This window comes from Salmo trutta, unplaced genomic scaffold (genome assembly GCF_901001165.1).
Source record: "Salmo trutta unplaced genomic scaffold, fSalTru1.1, whole genome shotgun sequence".
NCBI classification, from domain to species: Eukaryota; Metazoa; Chordata; class Actinopteri; order Salmoniformes; family Salmonidae; genus Salmo; species Salmo trutta.
Window position 1 is genome coordinate 648,367 of NW_021823477.1, and position 15,729 is coordinate 664,095.

Consider the following 15,729-nt stretch of genomic DNA (forward strand, 5'->3'; position numbering starts at 1 on the left):
AGTACATTCTCTGTCCTGCTACTGGTAGGACTATAACATTATGTTGATCTGAACAGGTTTAGACTGGTCATCTATGATATGTAGGTTATATACAGTACATTCTCTGTCCTGCTACTGGTAGGACTATAACATTATGTTGATCTGAACAGGTTTAGACTGGTCATCTATGATATGTAGGCTATATACAGTACATTCTCTGTCCTGCTACTGGTAGGACTATAACATTATGTGAACTGATCTGAACAGGTTTAGACTGGTCATCTATGATATGTAGGTTATATACAGTACATTCTCTGTCCTGCTACTGGTAGGACTATAACATTATGTTGATCTGAACAGGTTTAGACTGGTCATCTATGATATGTAGGCTATAGCCGAGGTATAGACCTTGATCTGCATATCACTAACAAAACGCCATTATACATTATAACCTAGTCTAGTTTACATGATTTAAAATCTCTTACTTGATGCAAATAAACTTTCTAAATGGATCAAAGATTTCCCCCTCAGATCAATCATGTCCGTTTTAGCCCTTCTGTCTACATTCTCAGATACGTTTAGAAAATAACAGATTGAAAGACAATAAATAGTCTACTGTTAGTGAATACAAATACGTGTGGACATGGCCTTGTGTTGCTGTACTGTCTATAACTACCTTAACAAACAGTGACTTATTATTATTATTATTATTATTATTATTATTATTGTTGTTGTTCTGTCTATAACTACCTTAACAAACAGTGAATTATTATTATTATTATTATTATTATTATTATTGTTACTGTACTGTCTAGAACTACCTTAACAAACAGTGACTTATTATTATTATTATTATTGTTGCTGTACTGTCTATAACTACCTTAACAAACAGTGACTTATTATTATTGACAGTTACCAAGGAGATGAAATTTTACAACTACATATTCATGTAATTGCATTAAATCACCTGACTGTTTCGATATGTCTGTTAAGTAAATGTTTTATAAGAGATAATTATTAAATGATAACAATTGACATTCAAGAATTACTGTGTCAACCACAACCAACATGCTGGATCTCTGTTTAGGGGTCAGTGCTCTAAAATGAGTCTCTCTGGGGAGAGAGAGGAGGGGGGCCCTGCCTCTAAAATGAGTCTCTCTGGGGAGAGAGAGGAGGGGGGCCCTGCCTCTAAAATGAGTCTCTCTGGGGAGAGAGAGGAGGTGGTCCCTGCCTCTAAAATGAGTCTCTCTGGGGAGAGAGAGGAGGGGGGTCCTGCCTCTAAAATGAGACTCTCTAGGGAACATGACACCAAAGCCAAGAGGTGAGATGACAATTTTGTTTAAGAATTATTGAGTTTTTTTCAAAAATGCCATTTCCAAAAATGTTCACATTTGTTTTTTTAATCATAAATGGCTGCTTATGGGTACCTTCAATTTTACCGTTCTCAGATTTTTAATTCATAGTTTTTAGATGTATATTATTATTTATTTTTTATTGCAAAGCGCAATATATCCATTGTTTAGCAGGAATGGAATGTTCGTATTCTGTATATTTGACTGTGATATGTGGTTGTCTCACCTAGCTATCTAAAGATGAATGCAGTTACTGTAAATCTCTCTGGATAAGAGCATCTGCTAAATCAGGGGTTCTCAATCCGGGGTCTGTGGAGGTACTGCAGGGGTTCTCAATCCGGGGTCTGTGGAGGTACTGCAGGGGTTCTCAATCCGGGGTCTGTGGAGGTACTGCAGGGGTTCTCAATCCGGGGTCTGTGGAGGTACTGCAGGGGTTCTCAATCCGGGGTCTGTGGAGGTACTGCAGGGGTTCTCAATCCGGGGTCTGTGGAGGTACTGCAGGGGTTCCGCGGCACCCTGACTGTACTCGTTACAATGTAACACATTTGATAGAATTTTCACATGACACGACCACTTTGCCTGCTCTTAATTATTGCCTAATATAATGGAATGCATATTTTCTTTACCAATTCTGATCGTTGTTACAATAAGAACTTTGACAATATTCCCGTTATATCAACACAGTCTTCACACCCGTTTAACAACTCTAAATAGCTTTGGCATAGTAGGCATCAAGTCCCTTAACAATAATGTTGGCTACAACGTTGCATGTTCATTTTCATCGAACACAGATTACGCCCGAGATGTCTTCAATTTGCCTAATTCATAGCCACGCCCAATTTAGGATTATTTTTTAACAATGTGATGTTGCGCTCCAAAGGGATATCTTGAAATAACATGATGTAGATAATTAAATAATCAAAAGAAAAACGTGTTTATTTTACACTCTTAGAAAAGAAGGTTCCTTATAGAACCAAAAAGGTTTCTATCACTTCCTTAATATATGGAACCACTAAAAGTGATATATATTTTGGGGTTCAGTGAAGAAGAACCTCTAGAGTTCTGATCAACGAAAGGTGAATGTTTTGAGGATGTGAACCCAACAGCCCTCCAGTGGTCAGATCAATTCCGCCCGTTTTTACCAGCACCCGGCCCGGGATATAAACCAGCCACCTTTCGACCACAGGTCCAACTCCTTAGCCGCTGGGCGAAAACCTGAGTTAATTTTCAGAAATAAGCATCAGTTCATCTTCCAAAATGAAGACAAAATGCTATGCAAACATAAATGGTATGACTTATTATAATTATTATACATAAATCATTGTCAAAAGCACAAGACATACTGTTGCATGAAGGTATAAACCAGCCACCTTTCAGCCACAGGTCCAACTCCTGCTACAGCTCCAACTCCTTAGCCGCTGGGCGAAAACCTGAGTTAATCTTCAGAAATAAGCATAAATGAATCTGCCAAAATGAAGAAAAAATGCTTTGGAGACATACATGGTATCACTTGTTATACATAAGTATTATACATAAATCATTGCCAAAAGCACAAGACATATATTATTAATGGATTAATCATATAGAAATATAAAACATTATTTTTAACTACTACAAAGCAATTACATGTGGCTCAGGAACCACTGACTCACTGCATTATTCTATAGTATTATCAAGACACCTGCTGTTAACTCTTACCTACTTAGGACAGCTCATGAGGTGTCCTAAATATCTGCCGACTAGGTGGGACTAGAGACTTCATGCATAGCTTTAATTTATACCCAGAAGTGTAAAATGTCTTTATTCTCAGCACTTATACGACCAATTTTCTACTCTGAGACGCTTTGTGGACATGGGCCTAGATCTCAAAATATTGTTATAAAAAACTTATGTTTGTTTTACATAATAATAAAAAATTAATATTACTAATGTAACCTACTGTAAAGACTGGGTTTAGTTGATTGTGTTGCACTGCTCATGTCCGCGTTCTGGACCTTCCCGCGTCCCCGTACAGAACTGTCCGCGTCCACGTACAGAACTGTCCGCGTCCACGTACAGAACTGTCCGCGTCCACGTACAGAACTATCCGCGTCCACGTACAGAACTGTCCGCGTCCACGTACAGAACTGTCCGCGTCCACGTATAGAACTGTCCGCGTCCACGTACATTGTGGCGCCAAACATATTGTCCGGTTACGCGCAGAGTGGGCTGAGGTGATTTTGGGGAATAACGACAGAGTTTGTTACAGTGTTGAAACGCTGAAGTTTACTAATTAGTAGCATCGTAGTTCTCCTTCTCTCTCGTTGACGGATGCTGGCTACCTCTGTCAGGTTCTCCTCTCTTCACTAGATGGACGGTCACTTTAGTGTTTAACCCCTCTGTGTCCAAGGACCAATCTTTTGAATATTATTTTCGGGGCTCCTCAGTAGGCTGGACACATGACATTGTTTTTATTCTCAGCTGCATCACCAATGTCTGTAAGTAAATTAATAACTTTTAGTTGCTAAATATTTCCCATAGATGGCAGCATAAGACCACGAAGCATCAGTTATAGGCTACAAGCAGCAATATGATTGACATAAAATAGCATGCAACCACAGACTATATGTCCCATGATTTTCTGAAATGGTCACTCATTACTTTAGTTAGTTATATATCTCATATTAGGGCTGTGTTGCTTTAGGGAGAGAAACAAAAATAGTGAGGTATTGAATAGTGAGGTATTGAATAGTGAGGTATTGAATAGTGAGGTGTAAATAGTGAGGTATTGAATAGTGAGGTGTAAATAGTGAGGTATTGAATAGTGAGGTAAAAATAGTGAGGTATTGAATAGTGAGGTATTGAATAGTGAGGTGTTGAATAGTGAGGTATTGAATAGTGAGGTGTAAATAGTGAGGTATTGAATAGTGAGGTGTAAATAGTGAGGTAAAAATAGTGAGGTATTGAATAGTGAGGTATTGAATAGTGAGGTATTGAATAGTGAGGTGTAAATAGTGAGGTATTGAATAGTGAGGTGTTGAATAGTGAGGTGTAAATAGTGAGGTAAAAATAGTGAGGTATTGAATAGTGAGGTATTGAATAGTGAGGTATTGAATAGTGAGGTATTGAATAGTGAGGTGTAAATAGTGAGGTATTGAATAGTGAGGTATTGAATAGTGAGGTGTAAATAGTGAGGTGTAAATAGTGAGGTGTAAATAGTGAGGTAAAAATAGTGAGGTATTGAATAGTGAGGTGTAAATAGTGAGGTATTGAATAGTGAGGTGTAAATAGTGAGGTATTGAATAGTGAGGTATTGAATAGTGAGGTGTAAATAGTGAGGTATTGAATAGTGAGGTATTGAATAGTGAGGTATTGAATAGTGAGGTGTAAATAGTGAGGTATTGAATAGTGAGGTATTGAATAGTGAGGTGTAAATAGTGAGGTATTGAATAGTGAGGTATTGAATAGTGAGGTATTGAATAGTGAGGTATTGAATAGTGAGGTATTGAATAGTGAGGTATTGAATAGTGAGGTATTGAATAGTGAGGTATTGAATAGTGAGGTATTGAATAGTGAGGTGTTGAATAGTGAGGTATTGAATAGTGAGGTGTAAATAGTGAGGTAAAAATAGTGAGGTATTGAATAGTGAGGTGTAAATAGTGAGGTATTGAATAGTGAGGTATTGAATAGTGAGGTATTGAATAGTGAGGTATTGAATAGTGAGGTGTAAATAGTGAGGTGTAAATAGTGAGGTATTGAATAGTGAGGTGTAAATAGTGAGGTATTGAATAGTGAGGTGTAAATAGTGAGGTATTGAATAGTGAGGTATTGAATAGTGAGGTGTAAATAGTGAGGTATTGAATAGTGAGGTATTGAATAGTGAGGTGTAAATAGTGAGGTATTGAATAGTGAGGTGTGAATAGTGAGGTATTGAATAGTGAGGTATTGAATAGTGAGGTGTGAATAGTGAGGTGTTGAATAGTGAGGTGTAAATAGTGAGGTGTAAATAGTGAGGTATTGAATAGTGAGGTATAAATAGTGAGGTATTGAATAGTGAGGTGTAAATAGTGAGGTATTGAATAGTGAGGTGTAAATAGTGAGGTGTGAATAGTGAGGTATTGAATAGTGAGGTATTGAATAGTGAGGTGTAAATAGTGAGGTATTGAATAGTGAGGTGTAAATAGTGAGGTGTAAATAGTGAGGTATTGAATAGTGAGGTATTGAATAGTGAGGTATTGAATAGTGAGGTGTAAATAGTGAGGTATTGAATAGTGAGGTGTAAATAGTGAGGTATTGAATAGTGAGGTATTGAATAGTGAGGTGTAAATAGTGAGGTATTGAATAGTGAGGTATTGAATAGTGAGGTAAAAATAGTGAGGTATTGAATAGTGAGGTATTGAATAGTGAGGTATTGAATAGTGAGGTGTAAATAGTGAGGTATTGAATAGTGAGGTATTGAATAGTGAGGTATTGAATAGTGAGGTGTAAATAGTGAGGTAAAAATAGTGAGGTGTAAATAGTGAGGTATTGAATAGTGAGGTATTGAATAGTGAGGTATTGAATAGTGAGGTATTGAATAGTGAGGTGTAAATAGTGAGGTATTGAATAGTGAGGTATTGAATAGTGAGGTGTAAATAGTGAGGTATTGAATAGTGAGGTATTGAATAGTGAGGTGTAAATAGTGAGGTATTGAATAGTGAGGTGTAAATAGTGAGGTATTGAATAGTGAGGTATTGAATAGTGAGGTATTGAATAGTGAGGTGTAAATAGTGAGGTATTGAATAGTGAGGTATTGAATAGTGAGGTATTGAATAGTGAGGTGTAAATAGTGAGGTATTGAATAGTGAGGTGTAAATAGTGAGGTGTTGAATAGTGAGGTATTGAATAGTGAGGTGTAAATAGTGAGGTGTAAATAGTGAGGTGTAAATAGTGAGGTATTGAATAGTGAGGTATTGAATAGTGAGGTATTGAAAAGTGAGGTGTAAATAGTGAGGTATTGAATAGTGAGGTATTCAATAGTGAGGTAAAAATAGTGAGGTATTGAATAGTGAGGTATTGAATAGTGAGGTGTAAATAGTGAGGTGTAAATAGTGAGGTATTGAATAGTGAGGTGTAAATAGTGAGGTATTGAATAGTGAGGTGTAAATAGTGAGGTAAAAATAGTGAGGTATTGAATAGTGAGGTAAAAATAGTGAGGTATTGAACCCCGGGTAGATAATCAGTAGTACATACATTGTAAAAAATCATGTTAATATCTGATATTGGGAGTAAACAACCTCGGAATAGAAAAGACAAGAGAGCGTCTTCCAGCCCACCAATAAATGACATAATTCACCCCTCCCGGTTACTAAATTTACCTCGACATGCCCCTTGAGAAGGCGAGTGAGAGTGAAGTGAAGACACCAGCTTTTTAGCGGGGCTGAGTTGACTTCATGTGCGAGAAGGCAGAGCAGGTGGATGCTGGTTGATGAATGTACTGGGAAAATACGTTTTTCTCGACCAGAGATGACTGAATTAATGTTCAGGCTTATTGATAATCGTTATATTAATGAAGTGTAAAACATGAGCATAAAAACAGGTAATAATAAACATGAATCATCATTATATTACTAAACATTAATCTGTTAAATGCTTTTTAAGTCCTTCCTCTTGCGTTAGCAGTGTGGAAAGGGACAGAAAGTAGCGCGGGGAGTGGTGGTGTATCCAGGGAGAAAACTAAACTAATATTCTGAAATATCATTAGTGGTCTTATGTTCCCATCTATTGGAATTATTTAGCAACTGCAGTGGTGCTGAAAAATGTGTTATTCCTTACTAAAGTAGTAATTACTCAGAATTGCAAAATATAACATTTTTTTGTTCCTTTTACCACTTATAATAAAATAAAATGTTTATAGCATAACAAACAATTAAACTGACATAAACCAAAAACACCAGACATTTAGTTAATTATATATATAAAAACTATTTATTTAGATGGGTGACATTATCTGCTCTGTAGACAAAGAAGAGCTCTCCAGTAGGTACCAAAACATTCAAAGGACATTTTCTCAAAAGTGAGGTTTCAAGTTTATCAACATTCAAAGCAGAATGACTTTCCCATTGTTCCTCAACTGTAGTGTATGATATACCATTTTATAGCTCTGAGTGTCTACTTTTATCCAATGTAAAAAACACAATTTTGCTACATAAGATCAAAAACGGTCGGTAACATTTGACAGTGAGGCAGATATATAGCATTTTGTAAAGAAATATGATTATGTGTCTTTGAAATGATACCATGAAGTGATAGATTTTAAACAAATACATGTCTGTCATTGAACAACACCATGCTTAGATAGGGAAAAACCACACCTCTATAATAATTTCTTTAAACAAAAAAAGCTAATTTACCAACATTTCTGGAAAGTGATATATAGCGTTTTGGAACTCTTCATATGTTTCCCATCTGAGATCAGAGTAGATGAGAGATGTAATGTTTGTCTCTGTTGTGTTGAAGACCAATCAAGCAGGAGAGACCAGCCTCCCCTGAACCCAGCTGTGTGTCCATGAAGAGTGACCAGTCTATGGGTAAACCTATGTCCTTTAGAGAGGGAGACTTTTCTACTGAACAAAGGTAAGAAGAACTCATGGGTCATGGTCAGTGAGTTAAACAACACTGTCTCTAGTCATTTCTCCTCTCCCATTTTCACATTTATTTTTGTTGTTTTCATAATCCATAGGCTAATCCTTTTGTCAATTTTCATAGTCCTAAAACAATATTAAACCAACACAACATTCCCTCCCTGTGTGTGTGTGTGTGTGTGTGTGTGTGTGTGTGTGTGTGTGTGTGTGTGTGTGTGTGTGTGTGTGTGTGTGTGTGTGTGTGTGTGTGTGCACTCCCTGAATGAAGAGATGTTATCTCTATCCTGATTGCCTAGTCACTTTTACACTGCCGTTCAAAAGTTTGGAGTCACTTAGAAATGTCCTTGTTTTGAAAGAAAAGCACATTTTTTTGTCCATTAAAATAACATCAAATTGATCAGAAATACAGTGTAGACATTGTTAATGTTGTAAATGACTATTGTAGCTGGAAACGGCAAATTATTTATGGAATATCTTCATAGGCTTACAGAGGCCCATTATCAGCAACCATCACTCCTGTGTTCCAATGGCACGTTGTGTTAGCTAATCCAAGTTTATCATTTTAAAAGGCTAATTGATCATTAGAAAACCCTTTTGCAATTATGTTAGCACAGCTGAAAACTGTTGTACTGATTAAAGAAGCAATAAAACGGGTCTTCTTAGACTAGTTGAGTATCTGGAGCATCAGCATTTGTGGGCTCGATTACAGGCTCAAAATGGCGAGAAACAAAGACTTTCTTCTGAAACTCGTCAATCTATTCTTGTTCTTAGAAATACAGGCTATTCCATGCAAGAAATTGCCAAGAAACTGAAGATCTCATACAACGCTGTGTACTACTCCCTTCACAGAACAGCGCAAACTGGCCCTAACCAGAATAGAAAGAGGAGTGGGAGGCCCCGGTGCACAACTGAGCAAGAGTACAAGTACATTAGAGTGTCTGGTTTGAGAAACAGACTCCTCCCAAGTCCTAAACTGGCAGCTTCATTAAATAGTACCCACAAAACACCAGTCTCAACGTCAACAATGAAGAGGCAACTCCGGGATGCTGGCCTTTTGAGCCTGTAATCGAACCCACAAACGCTGATGCTCCAGATACTCAACTTGTCTAAAGAAGGCCAGTTTTATTGCTTCTTTAATCAGAACAACAGTTTTCAGCTGTGCTAATGTAACTGATGTGAAATGGCTAGTTAGTTAGCGGTGGTGCGCGCTAATAGCGTTTCAATCAGTGACGTCACTCGCTCTGAGACTTGAAGTAGGGTTTCCCCTTGCGTTGCAAGGGCCGCGGCTTTTGTGGCGCGATGGGTAACGATGCTTCGTGGGTGTCAGATGTTGATGTGTGCAGAGGGTCCCTGGTTCGAGCCCAGGTTGGGGCGAAGAGAGGGACGGAACCTACACTGTTACACTAATATAATTGCAACTTAACTACTTAGGACAGCACACAAGGTGTTCTAAATATCTGCGGACAAGGTGGGACTAGAGACTTCATGCATAGCTTTAATTTATACCCATAAGTGTAAAATGTATTTTTTTCTCAGCACTTATACGACGAATGTTCTACTCTGAGACACTTTATGGATATGGGCCCGAATCTCAAAATATTGTTATAAAAAAAAAATGTTTGTTTGACGTAATACATTTAAAAAATGAATACTACTAATGTAACCCACTGTAAAGACTGGGTTTAGTTTATTGTGTTGCACTGCTCATGTCCACGTTCTGGAACTGTCCGCGTCCACGTACGTTGTGGCGCCAAGCATATTGTCCAGTTATGCGCAGAGTGGGCTGAGGTGATCTTGGGGAATAACGACTGAGTTTGTTACAGTGTCGAAACGCTGAAGTTTATTGTTCAATTATCTTTTTGCTTTACGGTCAGGGACAGTATGAGTGTAGCCAGATCCTTTTCACTCTCTATCCTCGTTTCATTTTGTGTTTCACCGGATTCATCATCATCCTCGAGACGAGGGACAAATGAATGAACTGCTAGCTAGGTAAGCTAGCTAGCTACTCTACCAGCAGCATCCTAGTTATCCTAGCTAGTCGGTACAGCTAGGTAAGCTAGCTAGCTACTCTACCAGCAGCATCCTAGTTATCCTAGGTAGTCGGTACAGCTAGGTAAGCTAGCTAGCTAGCTACTATACCAGCAGCATCCTAGTTATCCTAGCTAGTCGGTACAGCTCGGTAAGCTAGCTAGCTACTCTACCAGCAGCATCCTAGTTATCCTAGCTAGTCGGTACAGCTAGGTAAGCTAGCTACTATACCAGCAGCATCCTAGTTATCCTAGCTAGTCGGTACAGCTAGGTAAGCTAGCTAGCTACTCTACCAGCAGCATCCTAGTTATCCTAGGTAGTCGGTACAGCTAGGTAAGCTAGCTAGCTAGCTACTCTACCAGCAGCATCCTAGTTATCCTAGCTAGTCGGTACAGCTCGGTAAGCTAGCTAGCTACTATACCAGCAGCATCCTAGTTATCCTAGCTAGTCGGTACAGCTAGGTAAACTAGCTAGCTACTCTACCAGCAGCATCCTTGTTATCCTAGCTAGTCGGTACAGCTCGGTAAGCTAGCTAGCTACTCTACCAGCAGCATCCTGGTTATCCTAGCTTGTCGCTACAGCTCGGTAAGCTAGCTAGCTACTCTACCAGCAGCATCCTAGTTATCCTAGCTAGTCGGTACAGCTAGGTAAGCTAGCTACTCTACCAGCAGCATCCTAGTTATCCTGTCCTCCCTCTCTCGTTGACGGATGCTGGCTACCTCTGTCCGGTTCTCTTCTCTTCACTAGATGGACGGTAACTTTAGTGTTTAACCCCTCTGTGTCCAAGGACCAATCTTTTGAATATTATTTTTGGGGCTCCTCAGTAGGCTGGACACAATCCGTTTATTTTAATTCTCAGCTGCCTCACCAATGTCTGTAAGTAAATTAATAACTTTTAGTTGCTAAATATTTCCAATAGATGGCAGCATAAGACCACGAAGCATCAGTTATAGCCTACAAGCAGCAATATGATTGACATAAAATAGCATGCAACCACAGACTATATGTCCCATGATTTTCTAAAATGGTCACTCATTAACATTACTTTAGGTAGCTATATATCTCGTGTTAGGCCTGTGTTGCTTTTGAGAGAGCAACAAAATAGTGACTATAGCAGGTATTGAACCCCGGGTAAATGATCACTAGTCAGAACCTCAACAATAGTATAACATTACATGCATTATAAAACATCTTCTTAATATCTGATATTGGGAGTAAACAACCTCGGAATAGAAAAGACGAGCGCGTCTTCCAGCCCGCCAATAAATGACATAATTCAAAGCACCTGGTTAGTAAATTTACCTCAATATTTTACCTTTAAATTAAATTTACCTCAACATGCCCCTGGCTTGCTCGAGAAGGCAGAGCAGGTCGATGCTGGTTGATGAATTAGAGAATGAATGTACCTGTAAAATACGTTTTTCTCGACCAGAGGTGACTGAATTAATGTTCAGGCTTAATGATAATCGTTATATTAATGAAGTGTAAAACATGAGCATAAAAACAGGTCATAATAAACATGAATCATCGTTATATTACTAAACATTAATCTGTTAAATGCTTTTTCAGTCCTTCCTCTTGCGTTAGCAGTGTGGAAAGGGACAGAAAGAAGCGTGGGGAGTGGTGGTGTATCCAGGGAGAACTAAACTAATATTCTGAAATGTCATTGTGGTCTTATGTTCCCATCTATTGGAATTATTTAGCAACTGCAGTAGTGCTGAAAAAATGTGTTATTCCTTACTAAAGTAGTAATTACTGAGAATTACTAGTTAATTTATCACTTACAATCATAAAATAACCACTTATACCATAACAAACAATTAAACTGACATAAACCAAAATCACTATATATGTTGTTATTTAGTTAATTACCAAATTGAGCCGGTCGGTCACATTTGAGAGTGAGGGAGATATATATCATTTTGCATAAAAAAACATGATTTTTGTCTCTCTGAAATGAAACCATCAAGTGATAGATTTTAAACAAATCCTTGTCTGTGAGAGATGTAATAATTAATACATAATTTCTTTAAACAATAAAAGCTCATTTCTGTAAAGTGATATGTTGCGTTTTGGAACTCTTCTTATGTTTCCCATCTGAGATCAGAGTAGATGAGAGATGTAATGTTTGTCTCTGTTGTGTTGAAGACCAATCAAGCAGGAGAGACCAAACTCCCCTGTACCCAGCTGTGTGTCCATGAAGAGTGACTGGTCTATGGTTCAACCTATAAACTTTAGAGAGGGAGACTTTTCTACTGAACAAAGGTAAGAAGAACTCATGGGTCATGGTCAGTGAGTTAAACAACACTGTCTCTAGTCATTTCTCCTCTCCCATTTTCACATTTCTTTTTGTTGTTTTCATAATCCACAGGCTAATACTTTAGTCCATTTTCATAGTCCCAAAACAATATTAAACAAAGACAACGTTCCCTCCGTGTGTGTGTGTGTGTGTGTGTGTGTGTGTGTGTGTGTGTGTGTGTGTGTGTGTGTGTGTGTGTGTGTGTAGATGAGGAGATGTATCTATCCTGATTTCCTAGTCACTTTTACCCCTACCTACATGTACTTATTACCTCAATTACCTAAACTACCTGGTACCCCTGCACATTGACTCAGTACTGGTACTCCTTATAGTCTCATTATTACCTCAACTACCTGGTACCCTGCACATTGACTCAGTACTGGTACTCCTTATAGTCTCATTATTACCTCAACTACCTGGTACCCCTGCACATTCACTCAGTACTGGTACTCCTTATAGTCTCATTATTACCTCAACTACCTGGTACCCCTGCACATTGACTCAGTAATGGTACTCCTTATAGTCTCATTATTACCTCAACTACCTGGTACCCTGCACATTGACTCAGTACTGGTACTCCTTATAGTCTCATTATTACCTCAACTACCTGGTACCCCTGGACATTGACTCAGTACTGGTACTCCTTATAGTCTCATTATTACCTCAACTACCTGGTACCCCTGCACATTGACTCAGTACTGGTAGTCCTTATAGTGTCATTATTACCTCAACTACCTGGTACCCCTGCACATTGACTCAGTACTGGTACTCCTTATAGTCTCATTATTACCTCAACTACCTGGTACCCCTGGACATTGACTCAGTACTGGTACTCCTTATAGTCTCATTACTACCTCAACTACCTGGTACCCCTGCACATTGACTCAGTACTGGTACTCCTTATAGTCTCATTATTACCTCAACTACCTGGTACCCCTGGACATTGACTCAGTACTGGTACTCCTTATAGTCTCATTACTACCTCAACTACCTGGTACCCCTGCACATTGACTCAGTACTGGTACTCCTTATAGTCTCATTATTACCTCAACTACCTGGTACCCCTGCACATTGACTCAGTACTGGTACTCCTTATATTCCCATTTTCACATTTCTTTTGGTTGTTTTCATAATCCATAGGCTAATCCTTTAGTCCATTTTCATAGTCCCAAAACAGTGTGTGTGTGTGTGTGTGTGTGTACTCCCTGGTTGAGGAGATATAATCTCATGTTTTGTCCACAGAAACCAACAGGAGAGATCAGAGTCAGAGATTCTCAGTGGTCAGTCTTCCCAGAGTCATCAAACAGACCTGGACTCTATATTCAGTGTATGTGGTCCTGTTATGTACATTTGTTTTTGTTTTCCTCAAGTAAAGTTGATCTGTCAATCATTCATTAATGTGTTAATGAGAAAGCATTTATTCTCTTGCTTAACTTATTTACTTGATTTATTTTAGTTGCTTGAAGAGAAAATGATGACATTTGTGAAGAACGAGCTGAAGATGTTCAAGAGGATTCTTAGTCCAGAACTCCCAGAAGGCTTTGAGAGTCAGAAGCAGGATGAGGAAGTGGTGGATGCTGAAGATGAGAAGCAGGAGAGCAGTGCCAGAGAGGGGGCTCTGAAGATCACACTGCACGTCCTGAGGAAAATGAACCAGAAGGAGCTCGCTGACACACTGGAGAAATGTAAGACCTGTCTGCCTCATGTTGAATGCTGTTTTATAACATTTAAAAGCTGTAGCTAAAGTACAGCTAAAGTAGCTGTGTAACTCAATGATATTGTAGCAGCCTTAATACAACACCTAGTGACCTCATCAAGTAGCAGCAGGGATGTGTTGTGGTGATTAATTTAGAGAGAGAGAGAGACAACATTAATAATACCATCAATAATACCAATAATTATATAATCAGTCACACCAGTCTGTAATGCATTATGAAAACATTTACACATTTATACAGTCAGTTAAGAGAATAAATTATTATTTTAAAACTTTAACAGTCCTTCAATACTGTAGACATTAAAACAGACGTAATATTAATATCCTCTGTGTTATTTCTTCATTCAGATGAGCTTGCTGTGATTTGCCAACGTGAACTCAAATGTAATCTAAAGAAGAAATTTCAATGTGTATTTGAGGGGATCGCTAAACAAGGAAACCCAACACTTCTCAATAAGATCTACACAGAGCTCTACATCACAGAGGGTGGAACAGGAGAGGTCAATAATGAACATGAGCTGAGACAGATTGAGACAACAACCAGGAAACAAGCAAGACCAGAGACTGCAGTCAAATGTAACGACATCTTCAAACCCTTAACCGGACAAGACAAACGTATCAGAACTGTGCTGACAAAGGGAGTTGCTGGCATTGGAAAAACAGTCTCTGTGCAGAAGTTCATTCTGGACTGGGCTGAAGGAAAAGCAAATCAGGATGTTCAATTTGTGTTTTCATTCCCTTTCCGGGAGCTGAATTTGATGAAAGAGGACAAACACACTTTCATTGAACTTCTCAATCACTTCTCAATGGAAACCAAACAATCAGGAATCTCCATCTACAACAAGTACAAAGTTGTGTTCATCTTTGATGGTCTGGATGAGTGCCGACTGCCCCTAGACTTCCAGAAGAACAAGATCTGTTGGGACGTCACAAAGTCAACCTCAGTGGATGTTCTGCTGACAAATCTCATCAAGGGAAATCTGCTTCCCTCTGCTCTCCTCTGGATAACTACCCGACCTGCAGCAGCCAATAGGATCCCTTCAGAGTGTGTTGACCAGGTGACAGAGGTACGAGGGTTCAATGACCCACAGAAGGAGGAGTACTTCAGAAAGAGATTCAGTGATGAGGACCTGGCCAGCAGAATCATCTCACACATAAAGACATCAAGGAGCCTCCACATCATGTGCCACATTCCAGTCTTCTGTTGGATTTCTGCAACAGTCCTCGAACACATGCTGAAACATAAGAGAGAAGAGATGCCCAAGACTCTGACTGAGATGTACACACACCTTGTGGTGTTTCATACCAAACAGAAGAATGAAAAGTATCTTGGGAAAGAAGAGACAGGTCCACACTGGAATAAAAAGAGCATTCTGTCACTGGGAAAACTGGCTTTTCAACAGCTAGTGAAGGGCAATCTGATTTTCTATGAAAAAGACCTGAAAGAGGCTGGCATTGATGTCAATGAAGCCTCTGTGTACTCAGGATTGTGCACACAGATCTTTAAGGAGGAATGTGTTCTGTACCAAGACAAGGTGTACTGCTTTGTTCATCTGAGCATTCAGGAGTTTCTGGCTGCTGTGTATGTGTTCCTCTCATTCATCAACAACAATGAGAATCTCATGGACAATCAGCAAACAAAGTCCAGTATCTTTTCTCTGCTGTACAGAGACAAGTCTGAAGTTACTGTCTACAAGAGTGCTATGGATAAAGCCTTACAAAGTGAGATGGGAAACCTGGACCTGTTCCTCC

The 15,729-nt window shown here is 38.9% G+C and overlaps 2 long non-coding RNA genes across 3 annotated transcripts; both read left to right on the forward strand.

Annotated features, from left to right (window-relative positions):
* The first annotated feature begins 2,478 nt into the window (after positions 1-2,478).
* On the forward strand, positions 2,479-2,804 carry LOC115191099 (uncharacterized). Its single transcript, XR_003877530.1, has 2 exons — positions 2,479-2,517; positions 2,715-2,804. It is a non-coding gene; the product is annotated as an uncharacterized LOC115191099 (long non-coding RNA).
* A 1,256-nt stretch (positions 2,805-4,060) lies between these two features.
* Positions 4,061-6,885, forward strand: LOC115191098 (uncharacterized). 2 transcript variants are annotated; one of them, XR_003877529.1, is made up of 2 exons: positions 4,061-4,095; positions 6,493-6,885. It is a non-coding gene; the product is annotated as an uncharacterized LOC115191098 (long non-coding RNA). The 2 variants fall into 2 exon arrangements; XR_003877528.1 differs by lacking the exon at positions 4,061-4,095 and adding an exon at positions 6,110-6,143.
* The last annotated feature ends 8,844 nt before the right edge of the window (positions 6,886-15,729 follow it).